Raw genomic sequence first — 19,211 nt, 5'->3', positions numbered from 1 at the left:
CCCTTCCCCGGCTGCTGCGCACCTCGGTCCCCTCCCTTCAACACAGAGCATCTCAGCAGGATCCTGCCCATCCCTCGGGAAGGTGCAACACAGCAGCAGGCCCTCGCCACTCCCGTCCGCAGATTATTGGTTTGGTTTGGTTTTTTTTTTCCTGGGATTGCCGAAGATGTGAAATCCTCCCCGGGCAGCGGCGACAGCTCGCTCCGTGCCTCTGGAGCACGCGGGGTCCTGGTCTGGCTACGCACCCCCTTGTTTCTAAGCGTGCCAAATATTTTGCAGCATCGGGGCGTCTGCGCGCGTGCATACATATATATCTGTATTAACACACCAGTGTTATCAGTACGCGGGTATTAAAGGGGGAGCTCTGTTTAACAAAAATTTAAAAAGAAGCTCACGAGTGCCTGTAAAGAAAAATCTGGGCAAGGTATGAAAGCCCGGTTCCTCCGGAAAATCTCCGGTAGGACTGCCAGGCTCGTGTTTGCGTCCTGCCATCGCCGCCGGCGTTACTGGAGTGCTAGTTTTGAGCCAAGCCTATCAACTCAGATTCAAGACCCGGCTCAGCCAGGACTCCAAGGAAAAAAAATGAGCTGTACAAACCCTGGTGATGGAAACTCCTGGGATTCAGGCTGGCACATCCCCCCGGGAAGGGGCGGTTACGCTCGGTACCCGCCTCGGTTGCCCACCTAGTAGGAAGTTGCAGACTGCGTCTTCCCGCTCGGGCTTTTTTCCCTGATCGATGCATTTCCTTGTCCATCCCTTGAAAAGCATCGCCCCCCTCATCAGGAAGAAGCCCTTCCTCTCCCTCGGAGCTGGAGGGAAGAGATGCAACCAGCGTGGGTGGAAATTTTCCCAGTGAAGGGGTTTTTTTTTCAGTTGAAAATGTCTTTTCAAATTACACCGAGTCCTTCATGAATGCGAGAACATTGGGGTTTGTTTTGGTTTTTTTTTTCCTAAAAATCCCACGCTTCAGGTACTGCGTTTTTTGGCAACTGCAAACTCCCAGGGTTTTTTTCATGGAGAGAGATTTTGGGTGGAAACTCTCAAACTTTCCAAGAAAAACACAATGGAAGTTGCTTAAACGCATATAAAAATTCGGGCAGAGAAAAAAAAAAAAGAAATTCCAGCCCCCTTCTGTTGTTTTGTCAGTAGTTTTACGTGGTTATGGGAGTTTTACATATTAATTGGCACGGTAATTAATGGCCAGCTATTCCTTCTGCGGAGTTAAATGGGAGATGGAGCCCAGAGGCTAACGCCCGCGCACGCACCAAGGTGCGACGCAACACGGGACGCTGCTCCTAATGCAACAGGAATTTAAGATAACAGCACGTTTAACGGTACCCGGTGGAAAAGAAATGGCTCATCCCAATCCGCCGGGGGAGCAGGCGGTTGAGATGTAGGAGTGGCAAGTGCTCGTGCGGGGCCATCAGGATGGTGCGTGGCTTTAAAATGGGTATTATTTTAGGAACAGCACCTCCCTGCCCGATGAGGGGGCGGTTTCTGCGCTTAAAATGTGACGTCTTCCGTTGGTGACCCGATTTAGGTTTTGTGATGTGCCCGTAGCCTGCCTTGCTGCCCTGTGGCTGGAGGGGGGGTTTGCCCAGAAGGGGCTGCCTTGGATATTGAAGGGTTTAATATCCGAAAATTGCCCCAAATCAGGCAAATAAAGAAGATTGTGGGAATACCAGATGAAGGAGCTGGATGGACAATTACAGACGCCGGTTCAAAGCTCAGGATTTAGTTTAAAATAAAACCTCGTGCCCCAACCCCCTGCAGTCCTTCCTGCCTCAGGGAGTCCTTTCCAGGCCAGTTCATATTTCCTTGGTGCTGCTGATGTGTGGGAGAGGAAATTCCAGGTTGGGTTTCACACCGGCCCTGAATACCAGCGGGCTTTTCCCTTTGGAAGATGCTTTTGCCACCGGTGAGCACCAGCTTGGCCTCCGCAGGCGCTGCCGGGGCCGGGGCCAGAGCTGGGCTGCCCTTAAACCGCAGCGGGGTTTCTCCAGTATATTTGGCTAATTCTGGAGACATTTCCCTAAAATGTACAGGCGGCGTTAGATAGGGCTGTCAAGGTTGGGTTTTTTTAATAACCTGGTGCAAGCGAGACGATGTTTGGGATAAAAGAATAATGAGGAAAAAATACAATAAAAAGCAAACCAGCTTATGATAAGAAACTGAGGATGGATGAGGGAGGACAAAATAGCATTGGGCAGCGGGAGCGATGCAAAATACAGAGGATGAAATTAGCACCCGCCTATTCCCGGTGTGCCTTGCAGGCCAGAACGCTGGTGGAAAGGCACAGATCTCCGGGGGATCCCATCCCGCCCCTGTGTGCCGAAATCTGCCCGGCCCTGCAGGGAGCGGGGCACAGCCCGAGGGAGCAGCTCAGGGAGGGGTGGGGATGCAGGCGGGCGGCGGGTTTTGACGTACAACGTGGTTCAGAAAGATGAGTGCAGGGCATCGGGGAGACCCAGCCTTCCTGGAAACCTGCTGGGGAATTTGGCTACGCTTAAAGAAGGAAAAACCTGCCACAGAGCAAAGGGATGAGCTGGAGGAATCCGTGCTGCTACAGCATCCCCAGCGTGAGAACGGCGGGATGTATCTCTAAAAGTCCAGCTGCCCAGAAAAACATCTTCAGCATCCCAGGAAGGCGGGTGGCTTTTTCTGGGAATTTGATCCTGCGAAGCACAACAGAGAGGACGGGGAGAGGAGGAGGAAGGAGAGCGTGCTGGCCGCCCCGAGCCCAGCCGTGAGGTGCGATTCGAAGGCATCTCAACTCAGTGGGCCACGGGGGGTGGGGGAGTGGTGGTTTTTTGGCACTAGCAGCAGGGCTTCACAGGACCTCACAAATTGCAGGCAGCTCCTGGGGATGCCCGAATGCTGCTGAAGGGGAAGGACGTCAAAGAAATCACCCCTGTTTCTCAGGGAAAGAAAGGAAAAAGGCAGCTAAATGTGGAATTAAATAGCAGGTTGTTTAAGCGGTGTAGGGAGGTCTGTGTTTTCCCAGGGTGAGGCCATCCATGGTTGGAGCTGTAGAGCTCAGCTGACCTCCATCTCAAAGGGAAAAGCTCCTGGGGTGTATTCTGGCCAACCAAAACCAGGGGCACGTTAGCCCGGTAACGTAACGGAGGAGGAACAAGGACGCCCGTCCATGCTCGCATGCAAAAAAAAATATAATTGGGAAATCACAGAACGCAAAGAGAATTAACTGCAGCGGCAAAACCCACTGGCACGAGGGGGAATCGCCGAGCACACGGCACAACCCCACTCCTGACGCCGCAGGGTGGCGGGGAGATTTCTCCGGCCAGAGGATTGCAGCCCTGTGATACAGCCCCCCCTCCATTGGATTTCCACTCCTGCTTGGAGGTCTTGATCTGCCTGTCCCAATCCACGTCCCGCTGGGACTGCTTTGGGAGCAGGTTATCTCCTTCTCCTGAACACCAGCGGTTCCCAGGCTGGTTCCAAGTCATTAGCGACATGGAAATAAATGATCCGGAGTGTTTCTGGATCAATATCCCAGGAAATAAAGCACGAGGCAAGAAGGGGCTGCAGCAGACCACCGCGCTGCAGCAGGGCCTCGACACAATCTCCTGCTTTAAGCAGCCACATCCATAATATCTAATAAAAATCTTGTGATCACTGGGGACTCCAGGCCGAGCGATGGATGCTGGAGGTCCAGAGCTGCCAGTATTAAAATATCCTTAGAATTTCAGGGGGAAAAAAAAAAAGATAATTTCCTAATGCAAAAAATATTGCCTCCCACACGAGGGAATTCCACATTCAACCTCGCCCCGGCAGGTGAAGATGAATTTCTCACTGTGCTGGGCACAAGCGCTCATGGCTTGATTACATTTGTTACGTGCAAACGAAGTAAAGCTCGAAGCAGTAATACACATATATACTTGGCACTTTAAAAGGTCCTGTTTCACAAAGCAGAAAATAATGACAAGTCAGATCAATTTGGAGAAAGAACTCGAATGAAAAATGTGTTGAAAAGGGAGAGGCCTTTGAGTATTTTTTACCCCAAAAGCAGCAATGCAGGCAGAAATCTTTGTTAAAAAAAACCAACATGGCTTGGAAAGGAAGCGAAAGAGCCGCCAAGACTAACATATAAAATATAAACACACCAAAAGAAGAAAAGGGAAACTGGTAGTAATTAATAGACCTCAGAAGCTGGGGAAATTAAAGACAGAAGGATATTTTCCGAGATTACCAAGAAAAGGAGCCTTGCATTAGCAGCGGGCCGATACTACGCAGAAAATGGGAGATTTAGCGATAACACAGAAGAGGCAGAAATGCCCAGTGCAGGTTTCTTCCTCGTATCTGGTGGAAAAAAGACAACGTGCTAATGAAATACTTTCCAAGAGCACGCAGGAGGTACGCTGAAGGGCAGGCTGATGGAGCTCGGTATTTTTAAACCAGCAGGTCTGAATAACTTGCGAGAGTTGTAAAGGAGGTGGCCAAGGAGCTGTCTGGATAGTTAATGGTGATTTTCAATAGGTCTTGGAACAGTCGTTGGGAGTTCTAGAGGGCTGGGAAAAAGCCAGCACCATGCCCACGCTGGAAGGGGTGAACAGGACGCCGCCGATTTTAAGCCTTTAAGCCTGGGAGGGATCACAGAATCATAGAATCATAGAATTGCTTTGGTTGGAAAAGACCTTTAAGATCATCGAGTCCAACCTTTGACCCAGCCCTGCCATCCCACCACTAAACCCCATCCCTAAGCACCTCATCCATCCTTCTTTTAAATCCCTCCAGGGATGAGGACTCGACCACCTCCCTGGGCAGCCCCTTCCAGAGCCTGACAACCCTTGGACAATTAATGGAACCAGTAACGCTGAACTTGGTAGGGAGAGAATTAAGAGGGTGATGTAGGGAACGGTGAATGGGAGGTTGAGGGGAACAGGCAGCGGTGAGCTCACCGTCTTTCGCCGATGAGGTTGCAAGGGTGTTAGGTAGGGATAACCACAGCGATGCAACGTCCTTAGCTTCCCGCACAGCCCTTGGCTGGGGCCCATGCGATGGATTGGTCGGGGAACGATACAAAATCAACAGGGCCTGCATTAAATAGGTTAAAACTGCAGAGCTGGGAGGGCGTGTGCCCAGCGGCATCGCAGGCGAGCCGCCGCGGGCTGCAGCGCACCGGGATGAGGTAAGGACTGAGCTGGTCCAAACGTCCTGCCCGTGGCACTGGCGTATGCAGAGGAGCTAAATGCTGGGGGTCAGAGCAACCTGGGGAGAGGGAGAGGGGGTTTTTATTCTCTACAGCCAGCTCCGAGCCCTGCAGAGTGGCACTCTCCAGAAAAAATGCCTCTAGCAGCAGGGGTAGTGGTCAGTGGCTCAAAACCCACAGGCTGCTGTGGGGTCCTGCAGCCACCGGAGGGATGGGAAGCCCTGAACACCAGCGGGCTTTTCCCTTTGGAAGATGCTTTTGCTGCTGGTGAGCACCAGGTTGGCCTCCGCAGGTGCTGCCGGGGCCGGGGCCAGAGCTGGGCTGCCCTTAAACCGCAGCGGGGTTTCTCCAGTATATTTGGCTAATTCTGGAGACATTTCCCTAAAACGTACAGGCGGCGTTAGATAGGGCTGTCACGGGTGGCATCGGACCTGATAGGGGTTTTTTTAAAGAATCAGGCCACCTCCAGCCCTGGCTTGTAAGGTTTTTCAGGATTGCTTGACTTGCGTGTCGCTCCTGGGCTTGAACGGGTGGTACGGCCACCACCTTGCCACCGCCACCAAGCACAACAGCCAGAGTATTCCCGAGGTCTAACGACATTGGGTTGAAACATGCAGCTTTGGAAACTGGAATGATTCTCATTTTTGCTTCCCGCTCATTTCCTCCCCCGGTTAATTGAATTCCAGGAGTATACAATCACCTGATGTCAGCCCCAAGTTTTCTCTTATCTACTTGGTCTCTAGCTAAATTACCCCCAAAACCAATTAAAGAACAGAATGATATTGCAGCAAGCAGGACTACTGCTAATCTTCCGGTAGATTGTAGCTTATGAAAGTGATTGAAATGGTTGGAAATTACATTACTTGAAGGAGGTCAGCCTCCAAGCTGTAAGGAGCATTTTTCTTTTTTAATATGTGGCTGCTTCAATGCTAATAATCTCCCACAGGTCAACAAAAGTCAAGACCTGGGTTAACCAGAAAGAGAAACTCCTGCGTGTCCTTGGGTTTAATACCGGTTTGCAAAGAGCTTAGGAGAGAACGATGAAATGTTTTGCAGTCTGCAATAACGCTCGTTGTCTCAGGGGGGAAATGGGTTTGCTGAGGGAGGAAGGACAGGGCTGGTAATGGGCATGTTACAGGCATGTGTACAATAAATTACTTTGATTACCTTCTTTGTGCTGGGCATGGGCTAAGTGCATTTACTGGTCACTGAATGTATCGCATTAACCTGCTGCATACAGTATGTGTCTGTTTATCCTGCCAATTACTGCAAATCTAATCAGCTTTAGCCGGGTAAAAATAGAGCCAGTTTCCGTGTGGAAATCAAGAGGCACAAAAACAGCAGCAAAGAAGCTGATCCTGATCTACTGAGCACATGGGAGGGAAGATGCACGGTGCTGGGAGCACGAGATGTGTTAGGATGTCTTCTTCCTTGGGGCCAGATGGATCTTTTCCCCCAGGCCTGTATTCTCCCCAGCACCCATAGAATCATAGAATCATAGAATCGTTTTGGTTGGAAAAGCCCTTTAAGATCATCGAGTCCAACCATTCCCCTGCCATCCCACCACTAAACCCTGGCCCTCAGCACCTCGGCTGCCCAGCTTTTAAATCCCCCCAGGGAGGGGGCCCTCATTAAATCCCCCCAGGGATGGGGACTCGACCCCTTCCCTGGGCAGCCCATTCCAGTGCCTGACAGCCTTTTTGGGGAAAAAATTTTTCCTAACGTCCAACCTAAACCTGCCCTGGTGCAACTTCAGACCATTTCCCCTCGTCCCATTGCCCATTACCAGGGAGAAGAGGCCGACCGCCACCTCCCTACCCTCTCCTCTCAGGCAGTTGTAGAGGGTGATCAGGTCTCCCCGCAGCCTCCTCTGCTCCAGACCAAACACCCCCAGCTCCCTCAGCTGCTCCTCGTAAGCCTTGTGCTCCAGACCCCTCCCCAGCTTTGTGGCTCTCCTCTGGACACGTTCCCATCAGGCGGCCTGAAGCCTCCTCCGAGCGCTGATGCCTCATGCGCTTTCAGGAGCGAAGGAATAGGGCTGCAATCAGCTGGAAGGGATGAACACGGGCAGACTGATGCTAGAGGAGGCAGAGGTGTGTGCGAGGTATTTTGCAGTAAGAGCAAAGATGAGCGGGTAATACAGGTCATCTGGCCTCCTGGCTGGAGGAAAAAACCAGGGTGCTGCAGGTTTCAATAAATTGGTAGATGGATGATGATCAGATTTGCGTTCCTGTGTGCTGTGGAATGTACCCAGCAAGTGTATTCAGTAAAACCAACCTGCTACCCTGTGTAAAAATCTCATACAAGGAGAAAAGGAGCAGTACATGGCTCCGCAGGTGGTGGCATCTCATCCTTCCCTCCCTCTGTCCCTCTGTGGTGTTTGCTGAAGGACAGAGGTGGCTTTTGCCCACTGTGATCTTGGAAGCCGAAAAATAAAGCTAAGGGAAAACAACGTGATTTCTCCCCAAGATGTCTCCTTTGCCCTTTTATTTTACCGGGTCACCCTACAATAAATGTGTGTCAAGCTGTTTGCTCATGATGGAACCCAGATCCTTCTCAGGGTCGCCGCTCTCCGAGGCACAGCCTGCCATGCAGAGTGCCCCTGCTTTGCCCCTCTCATCCCAGGTGGCAAACCTCGGCAATCGGCAATACAATAACATAATTTAGTTGAAGGGACTCGGCTTCCCCAGCCACCCACATCTCCCCCTATTTTCCACCCTGCTAGTCTGCCCGCTGCTCTCGTGGAGGGCTGGTGTACCCCTCAGCACGGCAGAAAACCCAAGGTGACTCATTTTCCATAGCCGAAAGAGGCTTGTAAATAAAACCGAGGTAGCCAGTCTTAACCAAGCAAAACAAGGCCTTCGTTTCAAGCCTCTGAATTTTATGTCTGAGACCAAGGAGCAGGAACGCTGCCGATAATTAAGGGACATCTGTCACCCGCGTGTTCCTGCTGGTTTTGTCAGGAAATGCGGCTGACATAATGTGAAAAGAAGAAACCTGCTTCGGAAAGCGACTTGGCATGCTGGCTTCCATCTTCATCGCTGCCATGGGCAAAGGCTGCTCCTGCCCGCTGCTGGTGGAAGGGGCCAGAGGAGCTAACATGGGGCTCATCCGCCTGCCCGCCCAGGATGAGTTATGTCCCAAAGCTTTGCCAAACCTGATGGCAAAAGCCACGTCTGCTCCCTCTGTCCCACCTCAGCCTTGAGACAGGCTTCAACCTGCGTGAGACTGAAAAAAATAAACCACTCGGAGGGGTTTGTTTTAGTAGAATCATAGAATCCTAGGTTGGAAGGGACCTCAAGGATCATCTGAGCCAACCTTTCTAGGTAAGAGCTCAGTCTAGACAAGATGGCCCAGCACCCTGCCCTGCTGAGGCTTAAAAGCGTCCAATGTGGCAGAGTCAACCCCTCCCCTGGGGAGATTATTCCAATGGGTAACTTTTCTCATGGTGAAAAATTTCCCTCTCATGTCCAGTCGGAATCTCCCCAAGGGCAACTTGTGTCCGTTCCCCCTTGTCCTCTCCATGGGACTCCTTGTAAAAAGGGAGTCTCCATCTTCCTTGTAGCTACCCCTTAGGTACTGGGACATGGTGATGAGATCCCCTCTGAGCCTCCTTTGCTCAAGGCTGAACAAACCCAGTTCTCTCAGCCTGTCCTCATACGGCTAAGAGAGGTTTCCTCGTCCTCGGATCACCTTGGTGGCCCTTCTCTGGGCCCCCTCCAGCCTGTCCACATCTTTTTTGTACAGCAGAGACCAGAACTGCACACAGTATTCCAGGTGTGGCCTGACCAGCGCTGAGCAGAGTGGGATAATGACTTCTTTATCCCTGCTGGTCATGCCCTTGTTGATGCAACGCAGCATCCTCTTGGCCTTGGTTCTTGCTAGCCCACTCTTCCAGCCCATCCAGGTCTTCCTGCAGGGTGGCTCTCCCTTCCGGAGTGTCTACTGCCCCACTCAATTTGGTGTCATCTGCAAACTTCATCAGGCTACACTTGATCCCGTTATCCAGATCACTTATGAAGATCTTGAATAACGTTGGGCCCAGTATCAATCCCTGGGGGACCTCACCTTTATTTTGTTTTGTTTTGGGGACATTTGGGGTGTTTTCTGGAAAGAGCTTGGTTTTTTCCAGCTTTTCTTAACAACCACAGAAAGTCACCTTTGTTTAATTTGGAAAGTACTCATAAGAACTCCAGAACTTCAAGAGCTGAGGGTTGCAAGGATTGGCCAAAATGGCTTTCCTTTTTTTTCTTTTTTCCTCAAGTTCCCAATGGACTGAACCCCAATATCTGATGTCGCCAATGGGGAAACGGCGGCAGGGACCCACAAGGCGTTTTGGCAAAGGTCACACAGAAAGGCAGCACAGCTGCTGTCACATGGTCACGGTCAGAAAGAAACACTCGCTCCTCTGGTCTGCCCCTTCGGATAAGGTGCCGTGTCTGAACCCTGGGATCAGGATTTGCTCTCGGTGGAAGAAATAAGGCTCCTGCCCCGTTTTCAAGAGCACAGAAGATTGTTGGTGCTCTGCAGCTCGTCGTGCATCATGCTAGCGCGGCCCATAGGATTTTTCGGCAGGGTTGTCCTCTCCGCAGGATCGCCTGCGGCTCGCCAGCCTCAGCAAAGCCAAACGTTAAGCTTAAAACCATGGACACTCTGGAATCACCCAAATAACGAAGGAGTTTGGCACCTGATTAGAAAGAGGGGATTACGTTTCCAGTTTAATGGAGATGCTGATGTACGAATTTCTATGTGAATAATGACTGTTTGGAAATGCGTTGAGCATTGCAAATGGTAAGGACAGCGTATTTTCCCGTGTTCAGAAAGCCAGTGGCAGAAGTTCCCAGAATTGTTTGGACTGTAGCAATAGAGATTTATAATTCATAACAAAGAAGAAACATCTTTCATTGGAGCAAGGAGGCACAGCAATGTAAAAAAGTTGACGTTACTCATATTATTGTCTTATGAAATACTGTCACGCAAGAGTGTTCAAGGATTTTTTTTTTTTTTTCTGAGCAGATAAACAGCTCTGGAAGGATTTATTCCACATTTGATGTAGTTTTTCAAACCAGGTTTCTTTCTTACAGCCTGTTTTGCAGGGGCTTTAAGCAGATGCACTCTGCAGTCTGGAACAGCCTATCTAGACTGTCTAAACACATGAAACTCCTTTGCTTCCCAAAAGCCGGAGTAGAAAGCTATCCGACACATTTCATGCATTGCATTTCAAAAATAATAAAAAAAAAAGAAAACACAAAACAATCCTCCACTAAACTCCAAGCCCGATTCATGGGGTTTCAAGATCTGCTTAAGGAATCAGCAAGCAGGATTCGTAACAACAGACTGTATTGCACGGGACCTATTAACATGGGATAATCCAGCAGGAAAAGAAAGGGCGAGGGATAAAGGCGCGTCGCCCTGGAACAGCGAGACATTTAGAAATGGAGCCACGAGAATCCTAAACCACCAGATTAACTCAGCTGTCACTGTCAAGTGCTCCCTGGGCACAAAGCACGGGAGGCAGCCGGGATGAAGAAGAACAGGGTATTTGGGGTTTCGGTGTGATGGAACGTGCACCCTGGTTCTGCCGAAACGGAGGGTCCCAGGAGCGCCCGGTGCTGGTCAATCCCAGCTGGGAACTCTTCTGAAGTGGGGGAAAATTGGGATTTGGACTGAAACGCCACTGCTCATCCCAGACACAATGGGATGAAGGGAGCTCCCCGAAAGGAGCGGAGCTGGAGGTTACCTTCCCTCTGCCTCATCCATTTCTTACCCAGTTTCATTTTCAGCCAGGAATAAAATCTTCCTTGGGCTTCCACCTCCTGGAAGTGCTCTCCTCACAACCATGCCAAGCTCCTCCTTCACCCTCTGCACCTATTTACCAGTATTACTCGACCTTTCCCTCCAAACTTCCTTCGTGATTAAAGTCACCAGGATTTTCACGAGCCTGTGAATTTTGGATGGTTAATTCTGGAGGTCTTGGACTGCCAGCCAGTGCCAAACAAATACCTGCTTCAATTTCTCACTTATCTCGAATGCCCCAGGGCTTGCCATCTTCATTAGGAAACTGAAGAACATACAGGGGGCTGAATTTTTAAAGTAAGGGTCCCAAGTCAAACTCTGGAGTTAAAAGTCCTCAAGTGATTTGTTGAAAGTGAAAATTTGGAAGAAACTGGCTTTCAAGCCACAGGCAGGCACCCGACTGATTACCAGAGGTGCTGAGCACTCAGTTTTGGTCTTCAGCTCTGAATGTATCGATCCCATGCGCTTAGACGTAGCTCTGGAGTGCCGCAGAGCATCCTCTGCTCCTACTGACATGCTGGCAGCACTCAGCCCTGTACAGGATCCATCCCTAAATCTGTGTACAAACCTCCAAAATTGCAATAGCCTGCTTTCCCTGCTGGGCAGAAAGTGGCAAGAGGGGCATGTCCTAAAACGGGGAAGTCACATCCTGGGAAAAACCAGAACCATCTGAAATGAAATCCTGGCCCAGCTGAAGTCAATGAAGGTTTCGCCATGAGTTTGAACAGGGCTGGGATCTCACTCCGTCTGCAACAGGCATCTGTTCCGGGTGTCCCAAAAAGACCTCTTTAAACAAGAGCAGGCTGCCCATGGTTTTCATCAGTCTCGAGTATTTCCTATGTTTATTTTCTTGGCCAAGCCCCAGCTTTGCCAGTTGCTGTACTGTACACTCTGCCGGCCCGCGCTCCCTCCGACGTAGTCAGATGTTGTGAGTATTTTCCCTTCCTATCCTAAACTGCTGGGCTGCGCTGCTTTGAGCCCTGAGTCCCACCCCGTGCTCCTCCCCAAATACCTCTGGTTTATATTTACTCCACAAAATGCTCCGGGGTCATTTTTGGGAAGAAAGACGCTCCAGCAGTGTAAGATGACACCATCTTTCAGCGGCTCTTTCCATGAGGATGCGAGTGCAGCCCTGGCAATTTGCTATTCCCGTCCCATGAAATCAGAGTGCTTCAGAGGTACGGGAGGGACTGGAGCCTCGGCTGCAGGGTTTCTTCTTGCCCCTTGGCCACGGCAGCAAAGGAGCAGCCGGAGATGGGTGGGCTGCCCATGGAGGTCCACCCGAGCTCCGTGTGGACTGGCTGTGAACCACAGCTTCCATCCTTGCGACACCAGGGAAACCACGGTGATCAAAAGGATGGCCTCAGCAAACACCAGCACTCGGCCAAGCGTGGGTTTATTGCAAAACTGCTGTCTCAGACAAGTCACTTGCTCTTTCACCACCCCTGTTTTTTCATCTGTCAGCCAGAAATAATTGCCGGCACATGATCCTAAATTTTGGGTCCAGAAGGACCAGCTTCCTCCCAGAGCCAGGGAAAAAAATAGACTGTGTGCTGGCTGCTGACACAGCCCTCACCCACCTGGCCAAGACACTGCTGCTCATGCTTTATGCTGAAATCAGAGAATCATAGAATCCTGGCTTGGAAGGGACCTCAAGGATCACCTGGTCCAACCTTTCTAGAGCTCAGTCTAGGCAAGATGGCCCAGCGCCCTGTCCAGCTGAGGCTTAAAATTGTCCAATGTGGCAGAGTCAACCCCTCCCCTGGGGAGATTATTCCAATGGGTGACTGTTCTCATGGTGAAAAATTTCCCTCTCATGTCCAGTTGGAATCTCCCAAAGAGCAACTTGTGTCTATTCCCCCTTGTCCTCTCCATGGAACTCCTTGTAAAAATCCCAGGCAGGAAAGCAATGGATCGGCCTTGCCGGTGGGCCTGAGGGTCGGCCCTTCACCCCATCTGCTCTGAATCACCCACTACGGCTGAATGGAGCAGACGGCTCCAAACCCTGAGCCACATTGGCTGAAGTCCACAGGAAAAGCTGTCAGTGGGTAACGCAGAGCCAAGCAGCGCTGGGCTTTGGGATCTACACACACTATCCTTCCCTTCCCATCACTGCTAGCACCTACGACTTTCCAGCCCCCGATCCCCAAAAGCTTCATATCCCCTTAGTTAACTTGTCCACCGGAAAGCCACATGCTCCAGAAGAGCTCTGTGCTGGATGGATCTGCCCAGCATTGCGCCGTGAATCATCGCAGAGGCAGGCCAAGGACAAAGATATCTCCCAGTCCAAGGCGTCGTCTTGCTTTTTCCACATGTTAGCAGTAGCGTGTCCCCCTGCAGCTGCACCAGGTGTAAAGACAGGAACCAGTGTCCCGTGTGTGGCCATCTCAGCTCTTTCCATCGGTGGCCTTGGGGGCAGGAAGAAGAGCTAGGGTCTTCACGCTGCTGGGAGTGACTGACTGATCTGAACAGCTTTGCTGAGACTTTTTCCACAGAACTAGAGATCTTGGAATTGTTTTTCCAAGGTTCAAAACTAAAAAAGGAGCCTTTAAGCCTGCTCTGCCGCCCTCTCTCCCAAAGTCTGCATTTCTTTTCAAAAGCCTAAATTGGGAGGACCAAGTTGCTTTCCCTTTTTAAAAATTCCTCTTATTTTTTTAATCTCATGCTGTTAAGACTGATCTCCTAATGTCTTTGGATTGACATTTTTTTAACCCTGTAGGTGGTCGTTGCTAATAACTTAGCAAACACCCGTGTTGAGAAGTGGAGACCAAGTCCTGTCGGTTCGTGTCGTGCCTGAGGTTGGGTGATTTTTGGCAGACTCAGACTAGAAAATGGGGTCCCCACCCTTGACTGTCTGTCCTCACTGCTAGACCTAGAGCACAAGCGATAGCCATACAAACTATTCTTTTTCCCACTAGAACTACCACCCATTCTTTTACTTTTTGTGGTTAATTCTTGGGGGTTTTTTTAATGAGGATTTCCTATTCGCATCCAAACAGTGCCCAGAGTCCCTTGGCAGTGTCGAGATCCCATGCTCTCCACGTGCTCTTCTTCAAAACACATCTCTGCCCTGCAAAACACCCACCGTGCAGATGAGAACCAGGAGAGACACTTGGCATTTCACAGTTGAAGGGCTGGGAAGCACTGCAGGAAAGTTTTCCTTTTCTGGGAAGGGACGGATGACGCAGGGGCCACCCTTGACAAGTTCTTGGTCACCCCTTTTTTCTTGCAGGCATCCAAAAGGATGCCACAACCCCATGTATATGTGTTTCGGACTTAACCACCCTCGTTTCCAGGTTGAGCGAAGCCAGCTCTTTGCGCATCCGTCCTGTTGTGGCTACCTCCTATATAGGGACAACCTAAAGTGGGGAGCACTGGACTTTGCCCGAGTCTCATCAGTGCCATGTGAAGCCCCGCAAAGCTCTCTCCCACCCCCGGCTGATGCTCCTGTTCACGGACAGCAGCGTGAGGAGGGCTTCGTCTCATTGAGTTTGCTGCCGGCCTTCACCAGCCAATGAGCTTTTGATTTACAGCTGCGGCATCAGCCCTTCCCCACCCGCATTTCAGCATGGCAGTCGAGTTACTTTAGTTGGCCTGGTTGGGCAGGACAAGGATTGGGTGGCCAAAATGGGCACGGATTTGCCAGGTCCCAAAATGTACAGGACAAAGTCACGTTTTCCATGATTTCTGGGGTCTGCAGCAACAGTAGGTTCCTGGCACCCTCTAATGGAAAAGACAAGTCACTGAATTACCATTCCCTCGGTCTGTGAGTCTTGGCTCCTGCATTTCTATTTTTAATCTAATATCACAGTAATAACTCCTAGCCAGGCATGCTACACCCCGTGCCAGCACGGACCCAGAGAATGTGCTGAACAAATGTCAAGGCTGCTCTGGGGAAGGAGAGGCTGCCTGGTGATCGCCCCCCAAGCCCTGGAAGCCAGGGCGCGCAGGGATTGCTGCTTTACTTATGGAAATGCAAGGCAATAGCTAATCAGCTCTTGACATTTGCGCCTTGTTCGTGAATTTAAGACACACGCTGGTGGGCTAGTCATGTTACATTGCCTGTCCTTCCCTTTCCCCCTCCTCTCCCTTGGCCACACTGACAGGATGGCATTTTCCAGGATATTTTTCCAAGCTCGGCAGCCTGGAAGGACCTCAAATCTCTGCCCAGGTTAGCCCGGGCTCTGGAGCTGGTTCGTAAACAGAATTACTGCTTGAGTCACAAGGGTTTTTTAAAGCTTAGCCCTTGCTAGAAAGTGACACCCATAGCCAGAGGAGTTCTGCACGCAGCCCTTTGGCAGAGCTCTCGAAAGATTCATCCCCGGGTGGTGGGAGACACCTGACATTTAGAGGCACAGAAAAAGCCCGAACGGTGGCAAGCACAGCGCCCCTGCGATGATCCGTCCCACCCGATGATGTGCAGAGGGGACATCACGCTGCCGGCTTTTGGCATCTCATGCAGGAGCTTGGCTTTGGTCTGAGGATCCCTAGACGGACCGTGGGGAAGGACTGGCTTTTCCTCGGGTGGCTCAGCGAGACCCCTGCCCCAGGTGAAGCGTGGCACCTCTGCCAACTGCAAGTCTGCCCGTTGCTGACTTGCCAATAGAGGATGCAGAGTTTAAGTAGGACCCAGCCCCATCGGTCACGCTCTTGTCCTTTACACACGCTACCCAGAGATGAACAAAATCATTTAAATAACTGTTTAATACAGCAAAATCCAATTTCCAGGAACCACCGATCCACACCAGTCTCGAAGCTCTGACTTTATTGCAGCGGGCAGGAGGTTTGCGACCGTAGCAGCGCGGGAGGTGGTATTTCCCCTGGCAAAAGGCTCCCCAAAACAATGAAAGTGTTAGAAAAAAACCAAACTGCCCCAAGCCTGGCAAATGCGCCATCGCTGACACCAAGAGTTTAACACCCCTGGCGCCACCTGCGCATCTTTTGTACCACAACGGAGAGCAAAAACCAGGCTGCAAAGTGCTGGATCATAAAACAGCAGAGAGGACCGGTATCCCCCGAGGGCTAGCGGAGACCGTCGGATGTATTCCACTGGCAAGTTTAAGGCACAGTTGAACACAGACCTCTGGAAGGGAAAGCCAGTACTCAAATCCAGCAAGTCTCTTCTAAAATCCCTTTAAAATCCTTTTACTTTTAGAATCCCAGTTTCCACAGCAACAAGACACAGAGCTCTCTGCGGAGTTTAGGGCTATAAATAAACCCTAGATCTATAGTTGTGATATTAGCTATGAGGGCTTTAAAAAATTGCATGTGGTAATGAAGTGAAAGGATCCATGCTGAAAGGAAACAAATTTAATGAGGAAAAGATGGTTCCTGACTCGGTTTAAGAGCGTAGCTCTGAACAAAGGAAAACCCCCAAAACGCAGCGCCTGGTAAGATCCTGCCTTTTCTAAGGGCCGTCCTGATTTCCAGCGGCTTGTTGGAAACGGTGCCCTGCGATCTTTATTTTACAGATGTTTAAACTCTCTGCTCAATTGGTCGTCTTAAAAAAGAAGGCGACATGGCCATTAGCCGTTGTTTTCACAGCCTGGCTGTTTCTGGGGAAGCAATTAAGCAGCTAACACTGGGCCGGATTTTAACAGCCTTATGCATATTGAACCTTGCCTGCCATGCCAGTGACTCCACTGGCTCACTTTAGCGAGCGTCCCTATTTAGGGAAGGACTTCTCCGTGTGCTAACTTTAAACACATATTTTAATCCTAATCGCTCTTCTGAACCGGGACCCGTTGGCTGCTGCGGGACCGCCGGCAGGGGAAGATGCTATTCCATGAGACGCAGTCAGAGGGCAGGAATTTGGTCTGCTGGATCTGAAGAAGTGCTGTCCTTACCCCTTGACATCAGCGTATAAACAGAGACGCGATCCCATAAGGAAAGATAAATGCTAGCCGCGTTAGAAGCAAAGAGGAAATTAAATAACTATCACATGGCATAAAAACAAGCTTGTCAGGGGAGAGAGAACTGGTGGTTTTGAGCTTGCAGAACAGATTTGTATACAGTAGTGAGGAGGAGGAGATGAGGAAGGAGAAGAAAGGAAACACAAATCAAAGAGTTATTTGGAGTTTCCTCTATTCCAGACAGAAGGTCCGTGTTATTCAAACAGATGTACCGCATGTCACCAGTTTTCTGGTGTTTGTTATTTTAAGGATGGTCTTAGGAAGAAAATAAATTCCACTCTAAGGCTCTTTTATATCCATTTTAGGCAGTCAGTGGAGAGAAGCCCAAGGAGCGGGGCTGTGGAGATCCCTCCAGGCTGAGCTGGTGGGACAGCCTCTGCTCTCTCCCCAGAAGGCAATTTTACGGAATTGCTGGGAAGGAAACCCACCAGCAGCTCCACCTTGGTGGAGCAGAAGCCCACCATCAGCACCGTGGGGCTGCACTGCCGCTGCTCGCCGAGGGATCAAAAGAATTGGGAGAAAAAAGACGCCCGTTACGCCACGGATAGACTTGGGCAAAACCCAGGAAAAACTGGCAAGTGTCTACATGTAAATGGGAAGCTGCTACCTGGCCAGCAATTCCCAGTGAAGCCACGTCTGCCTTGGGCTGGGCAGGGGACAGAAGGGCTCTGCAGGGAGCTTCATTTAAAGGTGGTCCCTTCAGGTTCCACCTGGGATCTGAACGTCAGTCTGGGTTCTCCCTGGCCTCATCACCAGCAGGAACGATCACACAGATGATGGTCTGCACTTGTGCCTTGCCAAATTAATTGGCTTCGCAACCCATAACAAAGTAGGAAGCAGAATGACATGGCGGCCTCCCATGAGCAACACCAGAATCAGGTTTTGCTTCTCCTGAAGGTGTTGGCTTGCCCATGGTAAGAAAAGCAGGACATAAAGCATGTTATTCTGGTCACTAATGCAAGTGGTCTGATGGAGAGAGCGATGCAGAAAACACCGTGCGTTATAAACCTGAAGGCAAGACAAAGCTTTAGGCCGGCTATTGAGGCGAGTCTTGGATGAGGAGCTCTGACAGCGGCACAAGCTCCAGTTTGAACGGATGTATTTTTCTAACATTGCCACATTCAGAGCAAAACTGTGCCGTAGGAACTTTTTGGTGGGAAAGGAACACCATAAACATTATCCTTACACAGAAAAAAAAAATAATTAAATGCCCAGCAGTAAGTTCTGGGCTCAGGGTGCAAACATTTAATTCCTGCACCTTCTGCCCTACTGACATTTCTGGATTGATTCATGTTTTCCAAAGGGCTTTTAAGCTTCTGTGCTCCTCGGTGCCACCTCGTCTGGATAAAAGCAAAGCAAAAGAAGACGTATGAAAAACCTTCCCCTTCAGAGAACACATCGGGCATGAGACACGTGCCCTGGGACTGACGGCACATTTCTTTTCCTGCGATGAATTGACCATGGAATCACAGAATCATAGAATCATTTTGGTTGGAAAAGACCTTTAAGATCATCAACCGTTACCCTAACACTGCCATCATCATGCAGGACATTTTAGAAGCAGCCCTTTTAATAGAAGACACAAAAAGTTGGAATCAATAAGCAATAGTAAAAGAAAAAAAAAAAAAGAAAAAGGCATTGCAGAGGAAGCAGGCACCGGGCCCATTCTCTGAGGGCTCTGTCCTGCTCCCACTGAAATCAAAAGGAGTTTTGGAGTTGGCTGCAGTGGGAACAGGAACAGTCCTTAAGGCACTAATTAGTACAGCTGGCTGAATAATGCATAATGAACAGTTCATTCAGCTAATTTCATCTCTTTTTCTATTCATGAATTGCCCGTGAACCAATCCCAATTTTCTCATTTTGGTCGTCATTCAGAAGTTATTTGTGGGTTTCTTCAGGAAATCGTCCCCAGCGTGCAATTCCAGCGCGCATCGCAACATGTAAATATTGGATGTTTGCACAGAGGCGTTTGAAGCGGGGGGCTAGGAGGTAGGGCAGATGACATTCTCCCTCTTGCCGGGCTGATATTTCTGTAACCAAGCGTACCATGAATTTCAAATGTTGCAAGAAACACTGAACTTTACATTCGTATTTGGTAAATACTCATGCACGTTCCTTTTCTTCCTCGTGCTTTCTCCTTGAGCATCTTAAACGGATCTAGCTGGTTAATGGAACACCAGCCAAAGGCAGAGAGAGGAGGGATATGATGTGAAAACAGCCCAAGGAATGTCATTGGAACAGTCAAGTAAATATTTCCAGACTTTCCTTTCCAGCTGTAAAGTGATTTGGCCGTAGCCAAGAGTAAATTAACAGCGTGTAATGGATGAGAGTTG

This window comes from Egretta garzetta, unplaced genomic scaffold (assembly GCF_000687185.1).
Source record: "Egretta garzetta isolate BGI_Z169 unplaced genomic scaffold, ASM68718v1 scaffold422, whole genome shotgun sequence".
Taxonomy (NCBI): domain Eukaryota; kingdom Metazoa; phylum Chordata; class Aves; order Pelecaniformes; family Ardeidae; genus Egretta; species Egretta garzetta.
The sequence above is the reverse complement of the archived record's forward strand: the minus strand, read 5'-3'. Positions refer to the sequence as shown.